This window comes from Parus major, chromosome 4 (assembly GCF_001522545.3).
Source record: "Parus major isolate Abel chromosome 4, Parus_major1.1, whole genome shotgun sequence".
NCBI lineage: Eukaryota > Metazoa > Chordata > Aves > Passeriformes > Paridae > Parus > Parus major.
Genome location: NC_031771.1, coordinates 65,429,904 through 65,438,107, shown reverse-complemented (window position 1 = coordinate 65,438,107; position 8,204 = coordinate 65,429,904). Strand labels below are relative to the sequence as shown.

The 8,204-nt window shown below is 41.6% G+C and overlaps 1 long non-coding RNA gene across 1 annotated transcript; it reads left to right on the top strand.

Moving 5' to 3' along the window:
* Positions 1–5,923: 5,923 nt before the first annotated feature.
* LOC117244282 lies at positions 5,924–6,780 on the top strand. Its single transcript, XR_004497043.1, has 2 exons — positions 5,924–6,262; positions 6,360–6,780. It is a non-coding gene; the product is annotated as an uncharacterized LOC117244282 (long non-coding RNA).
* Positions 6,781–8,204: the final 1,424 nt, after the last annotated feature.

Genomic DNA, 8,204 nt, shown 5'->3' with positions numbered 1-8,204 from the left:
AAAGTGCATTAAATCCAAATTTTCTCAGAAAATTTTGGAGAGGCAAAAGATTGTGTGGCTAAAAGTGAAGTGCACTGAAGCAATATAGTGAAAAGAACATTATTGCAGAGCTCTGATGAGTGTCACAGACAGTCAGGCTTGTAGTAAATAAATGTTATTAGGCTGCCACAATTACAGCATCTTCCTGTTTTCAGGCTGGTTGAGCCATCTGGCATGGGCATCCAGATAAAAGTTATGCAATTATTAAAACAAGCTAAATTAAATTAACTTAAATTAATCACAGTGTACGAAAATAACTGGCCAGAAGCACCGAATCACAGTTGTTTTGAACATGATGACCTATTTTTCTGTTTTTCCTGGGCTTTCTCTAATTATGAGATAACATGTTCTCTTTGAAACCAGTGGCAAAAGTCCAGCTGAGTGAAAAGAAAGATGTGCACGGGGTAATATCTCCCTTGTATGCTACCAGTGTGACATCCACAATAAACAACATGCACCTAATGAGGGGCACAGATGGGGATTTTTATTCCTCTATTTTGATGCCACATAGGATGGGAAGATATCACACTGCAGCAAATTCCTCCCCACGCTTTTTTGGGAACTTCCAAAAGACTTTTTTGTTCCATTAAAGTTTGCCTCCTTCAAAGGGTTCATAACTAGGCGGTTTTTATTTAGATATTTCCAAGATGATTGTTTAAATGCTTTATTTGCCACAATTTTAGGGGGTTTGTTACACATTCAGCCAATCTTTTGGTGACAATATGTTTAAAAAACAGTGCAAAAAAATGACTAACTGAAAACGGCTTGGCTTAAAGTGCTGAAGAAATTGGGAAGGCATTCAACTAACAGCCTCCCAGAGCTGCTAGGAATGAGAGATGTTGAGAAGGAGAATCCCAAAACAGAGAATCCTGAAGAATTTATTTCTGTATTTACCAAACCTGCTTGCTGGAGGGAGAAGCCAGCATCTTGCCTGGCTCCAGATTTAGGCTGTGCCCTACTGATCCAGCAGGATGTGTTTTCCACACGTGAAGCTCCTGAGAGGTGCCTGAACCCCAGCCCTGTGGGCAGAAGGAGAGCAGCTTCCACAGCTCCACTCATGAACATCCCCAGATTTTGCTTCAGTGCCTCCAAACACTTCCCTGCATCCAAAAACCCAGTAAAAACCACCCAGCAAGGATGGGCAGACCCTCCTACAGCACAAGCAGAAGCTCCAGCCGAGTTCCATTTGGCTTTCAGCTTTTTTCTTCTCTTTTGTCTTTTTCCCCAGTTACAGTGGCTTTAGGTAAAGCCTTTTACAGAAGTTCTTCCAATCTATACCTGCACTGCATAAAGAGCCAGTTCAACCAGTTTAATGCACTGGATTGGAATCTCCACTGCAGATAAGATGTGTTCTTTATTTGGGTTTATGCTCCTGAAGTGTTATCTCCTCACAGGCAGAACCACATCTGACTTCTTGAAGGGAATTTTGGGAGCCTCAGGGAAAATCTGTACTAGATATTGGTAAGTCTTTTGTTCAGGAGTATTCAGGGAGGAGGTGTTTAAAACAAATCATGCCTTGTAAGTGGGGTCCATGCTTCTCAGAATAAAGGACAGGAGTGTGCCCAGGGAAGATGGAAAGATCCTGATCTACCCAGATTTCTGAAAGGCCTTTGAGATGGTCCCACATGACATCCTTCTGTCCAAATGGGAGAGAGCCCAAATTGGATGTAAGGAGTACTCAGTGGACCAAGAAGTGGCTGGATGGACACATCCAGAGAGCTCTGGCCTGTGCTCCATGCCCAGCTGGAGGCCAGGAATGAGGGGTGTCCCTCAGAGCTGTGCCTTGGGACCAGGGTTCTTTGTCAGTGACACAGGGTGGGGTTGAGGGCACCACAGGTGACCCAGGGCTGAGGGGTGCAGGTGGTGCAAGAAAAGAACACAGACATCCAGGAGGACCTGGACAAGCTTGGGAACTCCATATCCAAGACAAGGGGCTGCACCTTGGTCAAGGAGATCCCGGTTCTGGGTTCTTCAGCACAAGAAAGTTTTGGACCTGTTAGAAGGGGTCCAGTGGAGGCCACGGAGATGCTGCAAAGGCTGAAGCCCCTCTGCTCTGGAGCCAGGCTGGCAGAGCTGGGGGTGCTTACCTAGAGAAGAGGAGGTCCCAGGGAGAGCTCAGAGCCCCTTCCAGGGCCTAAAGGGGCTCCAGGAGAGCTGGAGAGGGACTGGGGACAAGGGATAGAGGGACAGGACACAGGGAATGGCTTCCACTGCCAGAGGGAAGGGATAGATGGGATATTGGGAAGAAATTCTTCCCTGTGAGGGTGGTGAGGCCCTGGCACAGGGTGCCCAGAGAAGCTGTGGCTGCCCCTGGATCCCTGGAAGTGTCCAAGGACAGGTTGAACAAAGTTTGGAAGGTGGACTGGTGTGTGGAACGTGTCTCTGTCAATGGCAGGGGTTGGAACACAATGGTCTTTGAGGTGTCTTTCCACCCAAACCATTCAGGAATTCTATGGTTCTGTATCTTTCACTGAGAAGGTTTTCAACTTTCTTAAATAGGAACTGTAAAAATGCAGTCAGTGGAAAGTTCTATTTAAAAATCAAGCCTAAACTTGCTCTTCAACGCCTACCTAACAAAACTAAATTGCAGAGGTGTAACAGTTATAGACAAACCCAGCTGTGAAATGTGTGACTTGGGCCACTATGAAGTAAAATGTTAGACAGAGGGGATTCTACAGCTGTAATTAGATTTCAAGCATAAGGAGCTGCAATTTTACTAATTTCTTCCCCTCCCAAATTGTAGAGAAACCCTTTGGAGTAAAGCTGATTATCAGCATACCAGTCTACAGAAATGAAAATGAATAAATTACTTGCCCGAAATGACAGAAGCCTTTACAATAGGAATCCTATCTCTAATAGCATTGTTATTACCATTATAATTGTTACAATAATTTTTCTTTTACAATCTCATAAGGTCTGTTTCCCATATGGGCGTTTAATCCAGATTCTCTTTCAATTAAATATCATTTTTCTTATGTCTAGGCCTCAGTAGATTTGCCAAAAATATTTTTTTTTATAAGTTCTCTCTCTCTGAGCATGTGATTGATCCTTTAAGGTATGGTGGTTATCTGTGGAGGAGAGGGATTCAGAGTCTGGAGGTGTGATCCTCCTTGGCCTTCTTGACTGGGATTTGTGGACTTGAGCAAAGCACTAGAAAAAGCAACAAAAAAAACCAAGCAGTACATTGGCCCTCACATTTCTTCTTTGAGGCCCTGAGTTTTGCAAAAGGAATAGACTAAATGCACGCCTAACTCTTTTTTTTTTCCACAAATAAAGTTTCAGATCTTCAGCTAGAAGTCCCTAGAAGTGCTAATTATTTTTATTCCAGCATCTCTGTATAAACGATCCTGCTGAACAATCAAACACTGCAGCCTGTTATATATATATATATATTTTTTATCTGGTTTGCTGCACTAGGATTAAAGACAGCAGTTATTAGCAAAAGCCTTAGAGATTCCTCTTGACAGCGAGGAGCAGAGGGTTAAAGTCAGCTATTTGGAAATGTCTGCCTAAAAAATACCCACCAGACACATCAAGTGCCCGGTGTGTGCACCAGGGAGCATCGTGTCAGCCATCTGCATTTGTCAGCTAATAAACCCCTGCACAAATACCTGATTTATATGCACACCTCGAGGTTTGGACACACAAAAAGTGGCAAGGGCAAATCCCTGTGAACAACTGCACTTGCCTCACTTGGAAAATCTGGATCTCTCTGTTTATTTTGAGAAAGATCTCATCTTCCTCTTTCCTCCTGAGTGATTAATGCTGTAATGACCAAGTTAGACAGGAAGCACAGGGAAAGCAGGTGAGGGTTTAAAAAGGGGGCAAGAGAGAGGAGTTCCCGTCAGATGATTAATCAGACAAATGAGTTATTTGGAGAGAACTGTTTGTATGCAGCTGAGTTTTCTAAGATGTAATGAAGTAATTGCATTATGAAAATAATCAGCTGCTCTGCATTCTGATCATTAGACGCTGATGATATAATTGTGGTATAATGAAAAGCAGTCTGGTGATTATTCCATAGAGAAGTTCTCTGCAGATAATATTCAAATTTACTTTATTTTGGCATCTTTTCAAAGAAGCTGCAACTACAATATAAACAGCTGGACCGTGAGGTAATGTTATCAGACCTTCTGAAATATGTCCACTTTTTGAACTATAATCTTGAAAAAGTTCTTTGAGCTTATCTGCATAATGCCAACTGAACTTGTTTGTGTTTTATGGCAGCTCATTAAATAACTTTGTTCTCTATTTCCATTGGGAACCAGCAGTTGGGTTTTTTTGGGTTTTCTTTCCCTCTGAATAATTAATTATAAACCATCCCAAAGCCATACAGAATCAATTCTCTCGTACCCTGAATTATATTTTACCACTTACTCTCTTCTACTGATATGCTATGATAAATGCCAGCATTGTGTGTGACAGGTGACTGACATTTATGGCCCTTTGCAGGGTAAAACACCAGTCTGATCTTCCTCCAGATGTAATTTCACTGCTGTTTGAAAGCCAGAATGCTGGATTTTCTCAAGTTAATAATCAATCTCCAAAGCAGGCACCTGGTATCTAAGTTGGGATTGCCTTCCCAATTTTTTGACACAAGTCAGCCCACTGGGCTTTGATGGGACAAACAGTTCTATGCAGAAATCTTCTTTTCTCCTGAACATCTGGCAAGTTGAGAGGAAATTAATCTCCCAGCCAAATAAGAAATCCAAGTTATTTTGCTGTCTTGTTAAAAGTTGTGTTTTTCTGCTATCACACAGTATTTAAATGCACCTTGAACAGTAAAATGTAGTTTTATGCTCTGCTGACTATATTGCTTGCAGGGATATGTCTGGGCTACAACATGGACTAATCTTTGACTGGTAACAAGCTCTTTGTTTTCTACTCACAGTTTCTTCATTATCCTTCCCCAGACTGTAACTGCAGCCCTGTTTGATGGGGAATAGTGGTGAGAAAGCAGGGTTGAACATCGTGCTGCTCGCTAAGACTCATTTGTTTCTCTTTGCTACAGACAAGCATTTCCAACCTTGGAATTTCCCAGCTGATTTAAATCCCCTCCCTGCCTTTCTATCCATGATACACATGGTTGTTTTCTGAATTTGTTCTCTAATGCAAAGAGAAAAAATTGCCACTTCAGTGTGGTGTGAAGCCAGCCAAGTCTAGTAGCAGGAATGGGTAGACGGGGTAGAAAGCAATATAATAAGTGTTGAACAGGGGATCCTGAGATCTTGACCTCAAAAGTCTTGCTGCTGTACTGAAAATATGCTAGATACAAAGTTCTTGAGTCCTTAAAGAACTTTTTTTTTGTAGTTACAGCCTTGCATAGCCAAGCCTGTACTGTTTGGGAGGTCACTGCACTCTCAGGGTCAGTCTGTGCTTGTTCCACTTAGACCTGTTGTAAAACCAGAGTAATCTAATTGTTGTAGCTCTTAATGCACAAAAACAACTCCAATTCTCTCCTTCTCCAGGCTTCAAAAAATATGTTCACAACTTCACCACCACACCTGTGATGTGCTGAATCAAGTAAGAAGGCTGAAATAAAATGCTCTGTTTCATTTGATGATGTTTTAGGAGGGGAAGTAGAAGCCCACACCTCTCATTGACTCTAATTAGAACAGCACGTAATTGGCAGGGCTGAAAGTAAAGCACTAAAAAACCCCACAGATGTTTCTTGTTGTCTCAGAAATGTAAAAGAAGGAGGAAAAAAGGCAGGACCAGAACTTGAAAGGGATCTGTGAGCTTTTGAAAGGTGCTTAGTTGCCTAACTGTAAATTGGTTTAGTAAAACTTAAGCACCTGTACCTTAAAGCTGTGTGGGTATATATATATATGTATTTCTCTCTATAATTACTTAAGACAATACCTTCATTTTAGACCTTTAGAGCCAGAATTCCATTTCCTGCTTTAACTACTAAATGTCACTGCCAGACAGAAAGAGGTAGAAAAAGCCAACAGGACAGAAAAAAATTTGCTGTGCTCCAGCCTTTGCATTTCAGCCAACACAAGGAACTTCCACAGAGTCCAAATGCACTAAAGTTGGAGTTGATATATCTTAGTCTATTGGCCTGTGGAGTTGAGTGCTGACTTGCCTTTTCTGTCTTTCCTGCTGCAAGGGTCTCCAAATGGCATTGTTACTCTAAAGTGCTGTAACAAGGAGTAATGACCGTGACTCCCTCCTCATTACATTGCTTTACAGGGAGCTGGATTTTTCATGTAACTGCAAGGTAAGTTTCTGAGATGTTGCTCTTTCAGTGCTTTTTATTTTACTGCAGTAATCAAAGAGAAAAATCATTTCTTTGACATGTTGTGTGAATCCAACAGAGAAATGCCGGAGGGAGACGTTGGGAATTGCTGGCTGTGTATTCTACTGGCAGCAGACAGGAAGGATCAGGATAATTCCTGCACTTTTGATGGGTTGTGCTATCTCCAGATATTGCTGAATCATTGATGCCATAGAACTTCCACCTGGAGCTCATAAAAATGTTGGGGGCAAGCAGCATTTCTGTCTGAAATTCATGTACTGAATTAACTGCTTTTGTTTCCTTTTTAAGTGCTGCCAAGGAGAAAATCGCTGGATATACCTACTGGGTTTTTTCTTACTACCACTCTCAAATCTATCTAGTACACAAATGGAAGCTCTGGATATGGGGGTCTTGTGGATAAAAATAATAATCTTTTGCAGTTTTTCACTGGTGTATAAATTGATTTATTATACAGTATGAAGTAAAAAATGATTTCATCACTTACTGGGTATTGACTTTACACTGAACAACAGAAGTGAATCTGTGAATGTCCAAGTGACACAGTCAGATGTATCATGGATAAAAATGTGGAGGGGGAAAAGTCCTAGGAAACATCAGTGCTGCTGACAGGATGTAATAGAGACAGGTTATTCCTCTGTCATTGATTACACCTACGAGAAGGGTCCTCAGAGAACCTACAGCAGAATATCTCTTTTTTAAGTATTTTAAGACCAGAGCTCTACTAACAGCTGTGCTTGGCTGTATTATTATTGCATGTCCTGCTGGGGCAGCACAGCTGATAATGTTAAAAATAATAGTCAGAAATATTAAAAAATAAAAACCTACACATCAGCCAAGTTATTTTTTCCTTCCTCCCATGCCCACTGTGCTAAGCAAATCACAGGTGTGTAGTTAAAGAAAGAAATGCTACCCATTCTTACTCCTAATTCACACAGTTTAAACATTCTGCAGAGCAGGGTGTTGGTAACAGATGGATTCTTACAGTGTGTGCCATGAATACCTAGGAAGAATGGAATGTATTTAGTATCAATATTGTGATTGAGAAATAAAAATCCTTGTGAAGACTCATTCCTGTGAGTAAGCAGAATAGTCTGGCAGTGTAAACTGCTGGAGTGGTGGGGAACAACAAAGTAATCATCCCATGTAATGGAATAACTACCTCCAACAACTCCATTTCCTTAGGCAGGCAATTCTGATTTGTAAATAGCACACAAGCTAAATTTAGGGAAATATTAATGGCTCACAGGTCAAAACTTTACAGAGGAAATTTTTAGCACTTGGTGTATTTTTGCAGCCAATGTAAAAAAGGTGTTGGGGGAAGTTTTGAATGACCTTTAATTAAGACAGTTTAAGGGAAACCTTTGCAGTTCAGACTAATCTTTCTCATAATGCATCATACATGTCCTTGGTACCTGCCATAATGTTATCATTTCCTCTGGTAGTTACAGCCAACTTCTGTGTAGGGAGACTCCCTATCTACAAAGCTTAATGTTTCACACCTCATATTTTGCTCTCCTGCTAAAAGCAATTTTCTACTGCAATTGGATTTTCAGTGCATGTCCCGCCCATACTGGATATGGTCTGTTATGGCCCATTTCCTCCTTTTCCCAGTCCTAATTGAAAAGCAACCAATTTTTACTGCTTGTAATACACATGTTGCTCGGAGCTGAAATTTTCTGCTTGAGGCCAGCTTTTGGTCTTTGCTGACCATCTTCATTGAAGCCAGAGGGTTGTGACCAGTGGCAGAGTCCTGCAGGTAGTGATGTGCCTCAGTGCTGGGTTCAGTCTTGTCCTTACCATTCAGCAGTGACCTGGATGAAGGGACAGTGTTCCCTGAGCACTTCTGCTGATGATACAGAACTGGGAGGAGTGGCTGATCCACCTGTGGGGCCACTCAGCAGGA